The following is an 18096-nucleotide window of genomic DNA, read 5'->3' on the forward strand; positions in this document are numbered from 1 at the left end:
ACATTATGCTTAGACTATATCTGTTAAATATGAAGCTTATACACATGTACTAAATTAAAAGTGGACCACACACAATAAACAGTGAGCTGTGGATTTTACTTTAATTAACAATCAAAAGAGATTAGGGCCTGTGTGGCAGATGAACCTTCCTCCTTTGTGTCCTGCAGGATGAGGATGTGTATCTTCATGCTGCAGCTGGTTCTCTCACACGTGCTCATCAGCTTCACTTTTTTATATTTCCATGTCCTCATCCCTCTACCCATCCGTCCACCCACCCTCCCTTCCCAATGCCTTTCCTGCCCGCCTGAGAAACAGAGGCTCGGCCTTGGAGCGCTGACCTCACCCTCAGACCCCAGGAGAACGTGTCCATTACTGTTTCCAGCTGTCTTACTGTCCAGCCTGTTAGCCCTCCTCAGACTGAAATAGCATCGGCCACTCACCCTCACATCCTCTGCCTATTAGCGCTCACATATGCCCTTACTGCTGTCCCTGCCATTGTCTTATAGTAGGTTCTGTTGTAGGTTGTTAATGATATGGCCCGGGCGTTTACAATAGGTGTTCACTGAAAGCCGACAGGAAGAGGAAAGACGTAGCTTCAGCGAATTTAATCAGGTTTCATTAGCGACACTCGCTGTGCTTCCATTTTATTTGTACCTTTTTTTTCTATTTCCTTCAGGTGAGAACTTTAGCTTATGCATGGGAGAGTTTGGACATTTGCAAGTACGTTTTAATCTTCAATAAATTGAAACAAAATCAGATTCCATGCAGATTATGACGTGCGTGCAAAGTGTCACACAGTTTAAGATCAATTACGTCACCTCTGAGGTCAACTGATCTACTGCTGTGGAAAGTTTTGATGTCAATGCAAGTGGAGCAGGATGTTAGAGAGTAACGTGGGAAACGAACAAGGAGGGACTGGCACATATAATATCGTAGTGTAGGCAAACAGTATAGTAATAACAATCTTTGCAAAATTAAGAATTTTTATTTTAAAGGCAGAAATAGAAATTCAATCACTAATCAGTGACAAAATTGAAGTCCTGAAAAAGAAACACATTGTTCTTTCCCTTAAATGACAGAATGATGAAGGACAATAAGACCCTCTGATTTCACTTACTATTGTCTTTGCATAACTAAAAACTCAAAGGCTTGTCAGCAACCGAAACGCAGTGTTTTTGTCTTATTGACACATTGGAGGTTCTATTTTTTGGTGACAAATCATATTCTTTATAGATTGCTGAACTGATTAAGAAGATGCATGATTATTCAATATAAACAGCTTCACTAGTAATAATTTAACTGAAAAACAATTAAACTGTCTACATTTGAGAATTACCTTGATCTAACATTAAGTGATGGGGCAATATTGTCAGTCCAGCTGAAATGACTCAATAAAAGTTTAATTTGAGCGAAAGACATTGTCTTCTTGTTGTAGCAATGAAGATGCTGCAGCAAGAAAATAACAAGAAAATAGCAGCCATTATAACTTTGATGCAACATGGCTTAACATGTAAAAATGTTCTGCAAAGAATAATGGATCTTAAACTTCTGTATTCCGGTCAGAATTTGCACTGCAAGGAAAATTAGGAAGTCAAAAGTTGTTCTGCCCAAGAATGAGAGCAGATTAAAACGAGACAGATAAGTGGACACCAATTAAATTATTAGAATCATTAAGAAATTAATGGATCACTTGCTAGCCTAAAATACTGACTTTTTATTTACATTTCTGAGTTTTCTGATCATAGAAAGTGTCTTTAATTTTGTTCTACATAGTAAGTAAATCCTTCTCAGAGATATTCTGAGAATGTTAATGTTAATGGAATATATGCCATTAACATTTCTGGACAAAACCCAATAATTTATCCAAAATGTGTTCAAGAATGATAAAAATAATAATAATCTATCTGGCTATTTCACCTCAATTTACCTTTTTATGTGTTTTTTTTACTCAGTTTTATTCCTTGACCATTCATTATATATATATATATATATATATATATATATATATATATATATATATATATATATATATATATATATATATATATATATATATATATATATATATATATATATATATATATATATATTGCATTTCTCCATACATTCACAGACAAAATCTCATAAGTCATGCAAAGAGAAACCACAAGTAAAAGAACTATTCCTACCCCTTGAACTTATCAAGTTTCAATCAGAAACTCTAGTGCATGTTATTTTGGAAGTTAAGTGATATATCACACAATGATGGTTAAAGATAGAAACAGAAAGTAAACCAGTGATAAGTTGCAATAGACTTGAAACTGGGATGAGAGATTATCTGTGGAGCTAAAAATTTAATGGTTTACTTTAGGTCAAAGCATTTTCATGTGCGAGAATGGCCCAGTCAAAGTCCAGACACAAATACAACCCAAAGTGTGTGACGATAACAGAAAATGATCCCCTTCGTCAAATCTGACTCAGTTTCACCTATTTTCTGAGGAGGAACTTGGACTCTCCAGAAGTCAGATGGTGCAGCCCAGATTACTTCTATATGTAATTAAGACAAAGAGAATCTCCTTAAAGCAATAAACAATCAAAACATGTTTAAATTCACAACAATGCTTTGCTTAGTCTTCATTCAACACATAACACCTAGAGAATAATGTGAATACTTCTGCAACATATGACATTTAAATTTGGTTTGAGAGTTAAGATTTAAAAATATCCAATAAAACATATTCAATGAAATGTGGAATCAGATTTAAAGTGGTGTATGCTAGACTAACGAATATAAATTCAACAAAAATAAAAATAAAATAAAAGAGCTCCAGAGGAACCCAAACTCATTCTATTACAATAATTAGATTGACAATTAAAAATAATGCTAAATATACATAACATTTGTCAATAAACCTATTGACAAATCCAGAGTTAAAATCACATGGTACCTTTGGTTATTGTGCACCACACACCTTCTGCATGCATTAAAAGTCCATTGAACCGTAACTATTTATGCATTCAGAGCATAAACTCTACACTATATTACATTCTGCGATGCAAATAGGGGTGCAGGTAATGAAGCTTTTGCAGTGTGAAAAGACCAATTACTCCAGTGTGTGGTGGCTGGGAACAGGCGTGTGCTTGGGCTCCCTCCAGGCTAAAGACAGAGTCCAGTAAACACCTCATCAGCTGATGAGACACATGCACACGCACACACACACACACACACACACACACACACACACACACACACACACACACGCACACGCACACACACACACACACACACACCACACACACACACACACACACATGCACACACACACACACACACACACACACACACACACACACACACACACACACACACGCATTCAGTGTTAAAAATCCTTGTAAAATGCATAAAAACACACACTCCAAAAACAAATGTGGACTTGAGGACAATCCTGCATAAAGATAAATATAAATACCTTCAAATGATCATAAACACTCCAAATGCTTATTATTAAGGCGATTGAATCATTTCACATATCTGATTTTAAAAAATGAAACAATTATATGTTTGCAATATTAATTTGCCAGCAGATGAGCTGGGCGGAGTTCAACACAGAGGTAGGTTAGACAAGGAGATCCCTCCTTTGTTTGAAATGTTTACTGTTCATTTGTTAAACTCTTTGACGTTTGAATGCAAACCCGCCATGTCTCGTCCTGTGTGCACACCGGCCAGAAGAAAAGATGCTTGAAACCCCAATAAATCCAAGAAAAGTAAGGCGTGCACGTGAGAGATGGGAATGAGCTGAGTGAGGAGACGGGATTCATCAGGGGCAGACCGGAGAAGAGAAAACAAGACGTGCAGCAGGAGGCCACTCGTGTCACCAGTGGCAGAGGATCATGGTGGGGGAGGTGAAAATTAAAGCACGCGGGCGGCGTCTTGCACCTCAGCCTTGGCTGAGTACCCCCTCCTTGGCCCTCATCGGTGTCGCAGACCTGAGAATGTACAATATGTGTGAGTGCTTTTTTTTGAGGGGCGGGGGGCAGGGGTCTCGGGGGTATGGAAATTTGCAAGTGAGTCACAGGTGTAGCCGCCGTCATGCACGCTGCATATTTGAGGAGTACCATCACAAGGGTGGAGGGGCACCTGAGCATGGGGTGTGCCATGTGGCTTCCGGCTCAACAGAAATATTACACTGATGTCTCATAGTGAAGACATGGGAGTGTGTGGACTGGAAGAGGAGAGACCTGTTGGATGAGTTAGACGCCGAGCACATAAAAGAAATGAGTTGTTATCACGCTCAGAAGGCAGATGGAGATGAAAAATAATACACTGTAACAAATGCTGAGAAAAAAAACCAGTGAAAATCAAACTGTTTTTTTTAATTAAAATAGTACTGCATCGTTTAATGCAATGCATTATGGGCAATATTTACTCTTTCTCTCTAATACTGTTATATACTGTAAAAGGCATCGCTTTCCAGGAATCGAGTCCAATTTAACAGTTAGGAGGCTCTGAAGTGACAAATTATTACCATATTACCATCACTACATTACTTGATAAGTGATGGAAATACAGCTTACAACTGTCACACAGAGTGCAGGATTTTATTGAAATAACACCAACAGCTCTGTAAGGCAATTCATTTTCCAGGTGTTTCATCCCGATCCAAACTAACACAATTTTACAAACACGGAATTTGGTTAAATCTGAATACACCTGATAAACACAACCAAAACGATTCAGTCAATAACAGCAGGGAAATGTGTTATTACACCATGCTAAATTGGGCCAAAGTAATTGGGACATTACAGCAAGACCTTGCAGTACAGAGCGAGCAGTGAAAAAAAGAAATATGAAACTTAAATTGTGACGGAAGATGCTTCATGTTTGGTGTTTATGAGATGAATGAACTCTAGCTGTGTGTCTCTGAGTGTTTTTCGTTCACATCCTATACTGACCTAAGTGACTCAGCAGGGGTTTCTGTGGCCGTATAATGGGGATGCCCTCGGACATACACCATAATCATCTTCCTTTCCGTGCCTCAACATTAAAGACTCCCCTTTTTCTCTAGTGTGTAATAATAGGGAATGGCAGTTCTTGCCTCACAACAGCTTGTGACTTTGTACAAATCAAAAAGATGGTGTTTCCCAACGGGTGTTTCAAATAGATCCAAAAAAGTGGGCAAAAAATAAAATCTGAAAACAAAATTCCTTTCATTTTTTTTTTATGAAAATGAGAGCTTCAGTTTTTAAGAAGATGAGAAGGAAGAGTGACTCCTGAATGGATGAGAGAAACCGGCAGAAAACATACCGCAGGTCGCTGCTGTTGTCCTGTCAGCGCGTTTATTTAGAAGGAGTGACAGGAGACGAATCTTTGGGAAACTCCACAAATAACGCATAAAAAAAAAGGGAGGAGGGAGGAATCCGTCTGCCTCACCAGCAGTGAGGAGGGTGGGGAGGGCTTGGACTCAACTGTACACACACATACACACACACACGCATGCATACACACGCAGACAGATGCGTTTCCATACAAACAACTTGGCCAGGCCAGGCGGTTAGGTGGGAGGATGTAAGGCAGAGGGCAACACCCTTATGTGAAGCTTTGTTGTGTGACACATAGACAGCCCACCCTAACATTCCCACCCCTATATTTGGCCTTGAATACAATTGCAGGTTTGAGAGTGACAAATCGGACTGGGGCAGGCAGGCGGGCAGGCTCAGGCGAGAACGAGGGTAAAGTTATATGAGCTCCAGAGGAAAATGCTGCAGCAGAGAAGGTCTAGTGGAGATGATGTGCAGCAACAACAACAGTTATTAATAAATATAACATAAACCCAAATAACTTTTTTGGGATTGACTATGTGATTCACCACCCATGAATATCTTGTTATAAATTTACACTTTGATTAGTTCAGAGATTTTGTAAAATCGACTGTTTTACATAATTTTTTTTGTGTAAAATGGCATCTCTTGATATTTAAAGAGTTAAAGTGGTGCTGAACATAGTGAACTTGTTAATCATTACCACTTTCATCAAATGTATGTGCAAGTTTTTCTGAAAAATATTCAGATATTTCGCACGAAGATAGTTTCTGGAAATCTTGACTTGAAAGTGAAACTACACCTGGTTATGATAACTTTTCAAAGATAAAGCCACTTCCTTGAAAGAGAGTGGCGTGGAATATGTGGATTTATGTCAGCTGATAACAACATTGCTATTTAAAATTATCGCCAACACCACCGTTTCTAAAAAAAAACAATCAGTCCTTCTTCGTAGGTGTTTACAAGGCATGGCAGCTTCCTCCCACAGTCCAAAAACAAGCATTTTACTAACTTTTAGGGAGGGTTTAGAAATTGGACGAATGGTTTAGCACGACAGTTTAGTTAGAGGGATGCTCTCATCTTCACCAGACAGTTCTGCTGTTGCAGAAAAAAAAACACAACTTGTGTAAAGGGCTTTGAATTATTACGACAGAATGGGAAAGCCCTACATTAGTTCAGTCCATTTACCTTTGAGTCCACGTTCCACTTTTGAATATGTTGCAAACTGAATATTATTAATATTTAATTTATTATTCTATTGAAGAAAGTTTGTAGATTTTTGATCAATTTTACATGGAAACACTTGTGATTTTTCTGAGCTTGTCACTCAATCATATTGGATATTAAAGTTCAATTTGGTTTTTCAAATAACTTAAAATAAATCTGACCAGCCTTGGTAAACACTTTTCTGAAGTTGAATATGAACAAGGAGCACATGTCTAATTAATAACTGTACCTCTCCACATAAAAAAGATTGGAACATATTTTTAAGTAAGATATGTCAGTGCATAATATTTCCACATCTGAAAAACACAGATTGATTTTTTTTTTCATATTTTTTAATCATGTTTTTAATATTTCTCTCTTTCAAAATGTACTCTGTGCTTGTAGATAAAACATTTCTAATCAATGATGGATGTTAGATGGCTTATATATATCAATTTCAAAATTGCAAAGTGCTACATTATGTGAATACAGCTGTTGTAGTGATGAAACTTAATTTCTCCAATAAGTAATTCAATTTTTATAACTTTGTAAGTTGTGAATAAAGTTTGATTTCTGTTATTTTTGCTCTTGAGTCAAAAAAGGGAGTTTTAAATAAGTCACCTTGTGCAACTAAAGCGAATATTAAAATGTTGATGATCACCATGATCCTGTGACTGTCCACTATCTGTGAACATTTTTCAATTCTAATGGAAATAGAAACCTCGATGCAGTTTTACAATCCAGCCGTCTCTCTATTTTACTCTCCCAGTTTGTGTGTGCGTGTGTGTGTGTGTAGGTGTACGTGTGTATGTGTGTGCTGGGTAATTACACAGTGGTAAACTGGTGGTGGGACAGTAAATCAACTGTAGAATGAGTTGGATTGGTCACCTCTGCTGACAGCACTACTCACAATCAGGGAGGGACATGATCCTAGATATAAATACTGTATGTGTGTGCGTGAGCTTGCGTGTGTATGCGTGTGTGCGTTCGAGCACGACCACATCTGCATGTCCACATACATCTGCCTGATCACTGGATTGTCTGCATGTGCCTTTTCTTATGCGGACACACGTTACGCAGCAGCAAGTCTGTATCCGCTCCATGTAGTTCGGGTACACACACGCTACATGGGCGTATCTGTGCAGAAGTGTATTTGCACGCACACAAAAGTTGGCGCCTTGTCAGCAGAGTCACTCATCCAAACAGGTCATGAAAAAGGACTCCTGACGGCTGCCTCTTTGGCCACAGCAGCCACTCGGCCTGCAGCCGCCCGGACGCTGCTACTAAAAACACTCTCCACAAACCCAGAGAGAAAACAACAAAATCTTAAAATAATTCTTAAGCTTTTCTTAATGCTATAGTAAATCTGGAATAATTGAAAGTAATTAACATTTTTTAAAAACTGTTTAGGGTTGTTATTATTTTTGAGATGACATACCTTTCAACAACTGTACAATTCTAGTGAAATATTTCACTTTTATGAACGGTACACAAAGAGGCACATAACCAGAGAAAGAGACGATTGTTGGTTTTTTATTACCTTCTTCTGGTTCATAGATTTTATAGACATCAAGATTATCATGTAATGGTTTAGGGGAGACCTGGATGATGATGCCATGGCTTTGTTATCTTGAGATAGGTCAATTCAAATCATTATAGACATAAGGAACAAATATGGATGGATTTTATTTACATTCATAGATGTGTGTGTATTATAAGCTGTCAGAAAGACTGCTTGCAAGTTGTGAAAAACCCGAGTTCATCCTTGGGTGCAATTTCTACAGAGATAACAAAGTCTAATTCTTATTTTCAAATGATTATATGCAAGTAGGGAGTTGCATACACTGTTCAGGACAGAGATGGGTTCTGTGTTCCAGAGACAAACATGTTTTGGTGTGAATTGCGTTTCAGCACCAGAATTTGTCAAGATGCTAGATGACAAGATATGAGCCCTGTACTAACATGGACTAAAATGCCAGTCAACACGTGACCTTGGGGAGGCGGGGGGTGAAGAATCAAAAAGGAAAGTACCTTGCTATAATAACCATTATTACATGTGAAAGAAAAAGTAGAAGCTTGCATGCCAAAGAACACCCTCCCAGATAGAAAGTACTGGGGTTGCATTGGCATGTTGTGTGTGTGTTTTTTCTTTTTTTGTCCCCCCTTAATTCCCCTCGCTGCAGATATGTGTGAATATAACAAACTAGATGGCATCAAGCAAAACTTGGTGCAAATGGGACGTTCCAGGGACTAATGGCATGAAGCAACATTTTTTAAAAGTGACTTAAGGACAACAATGTCAATGTTTTGAAGTGTGCATCACAAATTCTTGTTTTCACTACCATAAAAAAAGTGTGTTCAGATCTGATTCAACAAACTGACTCAGTTACACCCGTTCTGTCGGGAAGAATGGGTCAAAGATCCAAGAAACTGTGAGAGAAACATATGTCTCATTCTGCCATTTAGCAAAAATAAATATTTCAGGCATTCCTAAATAAACCAAGACAGGAAAGTTTTAGAAAAAAGGTGATTTCCAATGCAGATTTTATGATTCTTATCAAAAACATTATCAGCTGATAGAAAAAAAAAAAAAAACACATTTTCCTCAACATCACCTAACAAACATTATTAGATGATGGACAGTACAGAATATCAAAGATAAATAGCATCTCTGAAAGAATCTGTTTTTCATCCATCTCCCTTTTCCTGTAGGTTTGATGGACTTTTATACAACTCAGCATGGTTTTCATAAACTAATCCACTTCCATTACGTTTTACTATTTAAGCCTACATTTGTGGATTGTAAATCCAAGACATTTTGTAGTTTTCTAACAAGCACTTTCATAGATTTTATGCACAAATATGTTTTGTTCGCTTTTCTTTATTCCTGTGCATAAAACACAGCTTTCATTGAGTGTTAAACAAGGTTCAAGTGCAAGCAGTGAATGGATCTTGGGGAGCTTTGTTTGATTTTAATGTTACTCAAGCACAGAATGAAGGAAGAAGACTTATATGTAATGACCTTGCAAGTGTAGATACTAATGAGGTTCATAAAAGCAAATAACTCTTGAACATTGAGGAAAAAAATAAGCTTGTTTACTTCACGATGAAAACCCTTTTTATCTCTTCTAGTGAAGAGTGCTCTTAAGGAGTGAGGCAGACCTTGCTCCTTATCAGTGATCAGAAAACTACCACGACCTTCAAATAAATAGGTCTCAAAATAATAATAGATTTTTTTATTATTATTATTTTTAAAAAAGTTGCAGTTTTCCAACAATCTAGAGTTCAAAATTTGCTCTTGAACTTTAAGATTTGCAAAGAAACAACTCTTAACCCAAAACCATCCACCACAACTATCAAGCTTGATGCTGGTTCTGTTCATAAAAACTGATTCATTAGTTCATGGAGATGATGAGATTTGAGCCCCGTTACTAACATGGGCTGAAATGCCAGTCAACACATGGCTTTGGGGAGGCGGGGGGGTGGTGAATTAAAAAGGAAAGGAAAGTACCTTGCTGAGTTTAGACACAGGAGACTTTCAAGAGAAGAAAACTGACAGACTTTATTAAAAGAAAACTAGTGCCCTGCAAAAAGGATTTGTACTCATTAAGCCATAAAACAACACAGATCGATTTAGTTTTGTCGGGTTATATGTGGTAGACAAACATAAAGTAGCACATTATTATGAAGTGGAAAGAAAAGGATACATGTTTTTCATAATTTTTCAATAAAAATCTAATAAGTTTTCTCTTGCATTTATATTCGACGCCCAGAGTCAGTTTTTTTTTGTGGAACCATAGGGATTGAACCATGCCCCTATTTTCTCTGCAAAGCATCTTAAGCTCATTTGGATTAAATAGAGTTTATGTTCTTTGAATATCAATTTTTAAGTCTTATCATATATCTTCAGTTGAATTGTGATCTGGACTTTAACTGGGCCATTCTGACTCAATAGTATTCTTTGATCTAAGTCATTTCAGTATAGCTCTGGCTGTACATCCCGGGTCATTTGTCCATCAGAAGATGTATCTCCGTCCCAAGCTCAAGTCTTCGTCCTCTTTGTGATGCTTGCTCAGCATCCTCTAGCAAACCTCTGAGGCTTTCACCTAACAACTGGATTTATACCAAGATAAAATCATTGCCATACATGATGCTTGCTTGATGAAATGTGTTTAACTTAATTAATGCAGTTCTTGTCTAATAAATACTTCAGCAGGTTTGCATCCTGCCTTCTTTAAACCTGAAGGCTGTGTTTTCATGTGTGTGTTTGCATGTGTGTGTTTGTGTGTGTGCGCTCGTGACAATGTTAAAACTGTCACTTCTGCCAGCACAAAGAACGTGACTGACTAGAAAAGTTAGAAATATGAAACACAGGCATGTTCTGGCATGAGTCACCATCATACACGCACACTCACACACCCATTAACAGATTGTCCCGATATTTGGATTCAGCAACGATTGGCAATGAACAGCCATCAGCTTGCCTGTATGTTGTGTTGGTTGATATGAGGGTCCTTCCCCGTGCAAAGCCTGAATGTTATATTTGGATGCACGCATTTTGGTTTCTATTCCACGTCGTGTGTCCTGTTTTTGCCTGTGATAACGAGAAACCCAAGCCCCGCTTCTGCAGCATGCACAGGGCTCAGAGCGCCACACCTCAGTGATTTGGGTGGTTCACCGAAGCCATCTCTACCCACAGACACACACCACGTCTCTCCACTCCTGATCATATCAGAGCTGCAGCCACCCACTACAGTGAAACCCCCAAACGCCCCTCGCAGTCACTTCCACAGGTCAACCACACGTACACAAACACATTCACATATATTCCTCCTGGCTTTCCAAATTGTGAATATCTTACATCAAACATAAAAAAAACAAACAAACAAACAAACGATGCATTTAAATCAATTTTAACGAATGAATTTTGAATTGGTTCTGGAGTTTGAAGTAATAGAGTGGAATCGAGTTCTTTCAGTTTTGAGGCCTCCAGAACAATGAAGATGTCATTTAAAGAATAAAATACCTCCAAATAACTTCATTTAGACATTGTATTTTTTGTGTTCTTTTTTGCTTTTCCCAGATACACCAACACTGATGAAATAAAACAACAAAAACAGTGACAGCAGCTTTGCCGTGACAGCTGTGAGTTTTGAGAATGGTGTAAGTGCAAATCTATCTGGCTCCACTGAAAGCTTTTCAGTCAAATTCTGGCACAAAAACCTACATTTTTCTCACCCAGCTAAATTTACATTAACAAAGCCATTGGCCTGGATCTGCTGAAACAACTCAGGACAGGAAAAAAAATGTCAATGCACGCAAAGGTTAAGAAAATTTACTGCTGCACTGTAGACGTATTCTAAAAAGCTTCACTTGAAGGCGTGCAAATGTATTTTTCTTCCCTTTTCCAAGGAAAGCAGGAAATTCAGAAATAAAAGCAGAATTTTCTCTCCTGAGCAGTGATTTAGTAGCACAGCACATCTTTAAATACAAAGTGGAGTAATGACGATGTTGCAGAGCATTGTAACTTGTCTCCTTTTAATGTGAACCAGTAGAAGCATCAGTGTGAGCGTGTTCCCACATGTCCTCCATTGAATAAACCACATTCTTGAGTTCTAAAGACTCCGACTAAGAGATGGATATGATCTGAGTCCAAATTGCCCCCCGCCCCTTTCATTCACGACTGACAGATTTATGAAGCATTTGAAAGGCTTCATTTTAGATTTCGCTTTTCTCTTGGGGTGTGTTAGTGAAGGCCTGAGCTGGCACTTCTCAATCCAACAGATTTTTAAAAGCAGAAAATTACAGTTGTCATGTATAAATGTTTCATATTGAACCTTAGGATGATGACCTTATTGAATGGTGGCAATTTACAGCCAGTGGATAGTTGATGCAGAAAACTTTAAAAATAAAAAAAGAATCTTTAAAAAGAAAAAGAAAAAACTGTAATTCGCTATTAAACAAAGTGTGTAGTGAATTGCAGCAGCAGTAATGTGAAACATAGCAAAACCAATAAAAAATATAAAGATAACTGAAATCATTAAAATAGCAATCTGTTCCATTTAAACCCAATGAACCATATTTGGTTTTAATTGCCTGTTTAACAGATATTTAAGCATGCGTGATTACAATGATTCAGAGGTAGTTCTAAATATAACATGTAACATGCAAACTAACTTAAGATCTGCAAATGAATACCATAGCAACACTATTTTAAGAGCTCACCTAAGCAACATCAGTACGTGGCTGAAACCATCTGGTTTACCACTTTCTGCAAAGTTTAGGGCAAAACTTTATAGAACATCAAATATTTTCTCAAAAATAACGCCGTACTCCTGTTTGTGTGTTCATGTGCGGTCTTTTATTGTCATGTTAAATGTTAAACATTTTCCTAACATCAACTCCTTTGTGGGGACTGACTGCTCCTTATGGGGCCCAAAGCACAGGCCTCATAAGTGTGTATAAGTGTGTTTATGAGATAGCCTGTAAAACAATGAATTAATTTGAGTTTCTAATTACAGAAAAAGAAGCAATATATGTATTCTAACAGAAGCAAATGTTAGGACACCCCAACTCCTAGACCAGTCTTATAGCCTATGGTTGAATTCAATTCAATCTTTGAGAGCAGATTAGCCGCTCTACTCGTTTTCAGCTGTGGGTTCTCTGAGGAGGGGTCTTGGCCCTGCAGCCTGTTTCAAGTCATCCCACATCTTCTCAGTGAGATCAAGATCGGGGCTTTGATTCAGCTCAGGGCTTTCCATCGCTTTGTTTTCTGCAAGTTCTTAGAGGATTTACTGGAACCTCTTGGGTCGATTGTGCTTCAGCTTGAATCCACTGATGGTCTTGTACTTTACTTAATCATCTGTTGAGACAGGAAATAGCTGTTTCTCTGACGACGAGTTGACCAAGTCCTGCTACAACAAAACATCCACAAACCATGACCTGTCCACCTCTGTGGACCATTCGCAATTGTCACAAGGTTTTTTTCTGGGAATGCTATTTAGTTTATATTAAACTTTGTTCCGGTGTTCAAATCATAAATTTTAAAAAACATTATTTCACAAAGATTTCACTTAATATTTTTATTGTGCCCTTCTTTTTTCTCCTTGAATACCTTCTACCAATGTTAAAACAGTGGAGTTTTTTTCTGATTGCAGTGGGATTTGCTTTCATCTCGGTGGTTGCAAGAGTCTGCCGTAGTTCTTGCATTTTTGAGGTGAACTTGTTTGGACGCAGGCCGTACAGGCATGTTAGCTGTTTTGAATTTTGTTCCCTTTTTCACAGTCCTCTGTATAAGCATTCTGGAAATGTTACATTTCCTAAAAAAGCTACTAGAAGCATCTTTCTGAAGACTTCAGACTGCTTTTTAAATCTCACCTTGGTGTTCGATCTCATCTTTACAGCCAGGAGAACACAAGACTAAATGTCTCGGTTTTAGGCAGGGAAATTATGTATGAAAATTATAATTTTGTTTTAATAGTGTGTAAGATAACTTTTGTACCTTTGTGTGATATTAACAATTTTAACAAATGTATTTCTTACCAGAAACCACATTCTTCATTACAATTTAAGTAACATTTTATACAATCTTTAATGTCTGTATTCATATTACTTACATTTATCAAATGTTAACTTGTTTAAATGTGTTAGAAAAACTTCTGTAGGGTGCCGTAATGTTTTTTCAGACGACTACATGTAACTTTCACTTTACAAATGTTACTTAAACAAATTAAGTTTCTCTCTGTTACAGCCATTAAATATGCCAGTGACTTGGAAAACCAAAAGACTTGACTGTAAACAATGATTTTCACACACATATGAGCAAATTCAGCAGTGTGCAATGTTTTAATTAGGAAGCAAAACGAAAAGGTTCAAAGACGACCACAGTGTCTCAGCCTTGTGTGGGATGAAGTTTTAATAGGCATGAATTTGCAATAACCAGACACCCCTCCCTCATTTTTCCCCCCTCTTTCCAGACAAGACACCAAAAATACAAGATTTAAAAAAAAAAAAAACACTTTTACAACCCATCTCTGGCCAGAAGGCACCTCATGATATCACTGCATGCACTGTAAGGTTCAGACAAGGTCACCAAGTGGGCTGAGATTTCTGATTCAACACATGTTTGTACAAATGAGTAGAGAGGCGGATGTTTAATACAGTGTAGCTTTATTACACTTGGAAACATACGTGGGAAAGCGAGACGACGCTTAACAATCAACACTGTGCTGGTTGATCGGGAGAGAATGCAACGAAGCAGAACTTCCACATCAACAGAACCTGGGAGATCCCTTTATGCTGTCGAGAAAGCGTTAATCATCAGTTTATTTCTAGTTCAACCATGATAAAACTCTGTGAATGTTGCTCTCATATTGCTTTATAAACACAGCCTTGACTGATTTTATTTGCTTTTGTCCGAAGCATATTGACTCAGAAGTTCCAGCGTATTCATTTCGACTCTATTTTGCAATATGAAATGCTATTTTTTCTCCTTCTTTAATTGAGAGACCAGAATAGCGCCAGTGCTCTGACGTGGGGTTAATGGATGTTTAAATTTAAAACATCCAGTAATGCAGTAAACATGACAGTAGCTACTGTTGCAGATGTTCAAACACAAAGGTTTGTTTAATAGGGATTTAACAAAAGCATGACATCACGTTGACTGTAGTCTGTTTTTGAGGAGCGGTCAAATGAGGGTACATGTCTGGTATTTCTTTATGGATTGTTTTTCATCTTAAAATTGAACCATCTTCACAGATGTAGCTTTAAATATTGTGTGTGTGTGTGTGTGTGTGTGTGTGTGTATGTGTGTGTGTGTGTGTGGGTGTGTGTGTGTGTGTGAGTGTGTGTGCGTGTGTGTGTGGGGGGGGGGGGATGGGGGGTGGGGGTGTGTGTGTGTGTGTGTGTGTGTGTGTGTGTGTGGTGGGTCTGGTTGTCCTGCAGTGTGAGGTCATTTTACTCTACCAAGGGAGAGTGATCTGATTCAAACAAATAAGTGGACCACTGAAATAAAATATAAGGAAATACAATGGTGGATAAAGTGAGAGTGAAACTTCAATTAAAAATACATTTTAAATAATATTAAACAATTTTAATGAAAATACACAAAGATATGTTTTGAATTATTCTGTCAAGGGAAGAAAACTGAAGACTTCTTGCTCCAATATGTTTTTTTCTTCCTCACTGAAAAAAAAAGAGTTTATAAATGGGTCATGAAACCACTTATTGATTTATTTAGTAATATAAGGTCTGATTTTCTCAGGTTCCATTTGAAGATTTTTGCAGGGATTTTTGGATGAACATGTGACTCTGTGCCAGAGCCTACCATCAAACTATTTTGAAGGTCAAAAATATGTTTCCTCCCTCCTCCTGTCTTCCACCTGCTATCATTATCTCTCCCCAAGTCCTGACTTCTCCACCCTCCATCCCTACCTGTCACCCTTCCTCCAGCACCCGCTGCTTGTCACATCCCTCTCACCTCTCCCTCTGTTACCTGACACATCTCTCGCCTCTCCATCTCCCAGCTCTGCCACTTTTCTCCCACCACCCGCTCTAAACCCTGTCCGTCCTTTCTGCATGTCTGTCCCCCTCGCCCTGTGTTGTTTTGACTCCTCTACCTTTCACGGCCCCTGCGGCTCACTCTGATCCCCTCCCTCTCTGTCCCTCTCTACTTTCCTGACACTCTGAAGTGTTGCTGGTGAACTTCCTTCTGTGTTCCATCTGCCCCTTTCCCACCTCTCCCACTCCCTTCCAGCAGACCCACCTACTCAACGGGTGCTCACCATGTATGCAGGCGGGCTCACACACACACGGGCCAGAGCTGTCAACGTGCTCCTCGGACCATCCACTCTGTACCGCAGCTCAGCAGCAGAGGGAGTGTTAGGATGCTGAGAGGAGGGGAGGAGAGACGATGTGTCCCCCTGGAGCCTCTGCTTCTTGAAAGGGAGGTTGAAGACCAACAAAAGGGAAGAAATTAATATATATTTTTTAAATATTTTATTAGAAAAAAATAGGCTGATATTTGAGCTTTTTCTTCTTAATTCTAAAATAAATTAACGAATAGGGTTCTGTAAAAGAAATTACATTTATATGCAACATTTCTACATGCGGCAATGTCTGCAGTAGTTTTTTGGATTTTGTGGTTATTTTAAACGCCACATATCTGACACATATTTTCTTCCGCATAGCGTTGTTGCCCAAATATAAAAGTTTAGTTTAAATGACAACCAGATAAAGTTATGTCACTTATTTAATTAAGGACATATTTTTCTATGTATTGCTCAATTTGAATGTTTGTTTTCATTTGAAATTGGTGCATTTTGGGCTTTATTCTATCACGGCTGCTGATACATTGAGTTTTTTTCTATTGTCCTATTATACTGTAACAGACACATTTATGCTACACTGTGTGTATAGTATACATTTTAATGTGAGTAAAATGGTTCACACTCAGCAATGCTCTGAAAGAAAAACATTACAATTAACTTTGTAATAATATAATATAATATAATATAATATAATATAATATAATATAATATAATATAATGTTGTACTTATCATTTTCATTGGCCAAAACAAGGGGGAAAAAGAAAATAAAATTATCTGTAATAATGTTTATTAGATGCCTTGAATTTATTTGTCTATGCCTTTAAATTAAAACTCTTCATTACAATTATCAGTCTTAAATTAAAGCTCCTGCCTTGTGAAAAATAACAACTGACAAACATGCAAATTTATCTACAAAACCATTATATGTTTTATATATTATTAAAAATTTAAGTCTTAAAAAACTTATTATTTTTATTATTGGTTCAGACTAAGCACCAAAGTTCTGGTTATTTTAGTGTTTTACAAATTCCTGCAAACTTTTCCATCACAACATCCACCTAGTAATTTTTTTTTTTTACATTTTCATAAATAAATTAACAAAAGTTAGTTTCATTGCCTTCATTTTCTTCCACCTTCCCCATCGCTTGGTTATCACAGATTTGCATTTTATTGCAGGCTTCTAACAGCATCATTCAGAAAGAAACATTCTGAGGAACTGTGTACTGCTCCCACCTGCTGGTTAGAAAGCGATCATGTTTTTTTTTTTGTTTTGTTTTGTTACTCAACAAATTGAATCCCAGCCAATCTCAGTGAGAGTTAATGTGTGTGTCAGTGTGTGTATGTGTATCTTACACAAAGCAATGTTCAATCTCTTCCACCCACTTAGTTTCTCTCTCCCTCTCTGGGCTACCGGCTCTGTTTCTCCCACACCTATCTTCTGCAGCCATTCAGCCTGAGAATAAAAGCGCCGGACAGCAGAGAGCTGTGGTGCCTGGGCTGCTACCCTGATGAACTCCACATGCTGACAAGTGTAAATAATCAGTCGCCCTTTATGAACCAGTGTGTACAGTAATAACAGTTTGTTGGCTGGTGTTGTTTATGTCACACCGTTGCTCTCGGAAGCCACAGGAAAGCAGAGTCTGTGACCGTAAGAGATGTTGGGCCTGTCCTTTCTAATTCCATGTTTATGGCTTTGCCTTTTATAACACAGGCAGGCTGAGGCGTCCAGACCACAAACGCATGGAAATATCATCATGGGCCCTC

This window comes from Poeciliopsis prolifica, unplaced genomic scaffold (assembly GCF_027474105.1).
Source record: "Poeciliopsis prolifica strain line A6 unplaced genomic scaffold, Auburn_PproV2 SCAFFOLD015, whole genome shotgun sequence".
Lineage (NCBI taxonomy): Eukaryota > Metazoa > Chordata > Actinopteri > Cyprinodontiformes > Poeciliidae > Poeciliopsis > Poeciliopsis prolifica.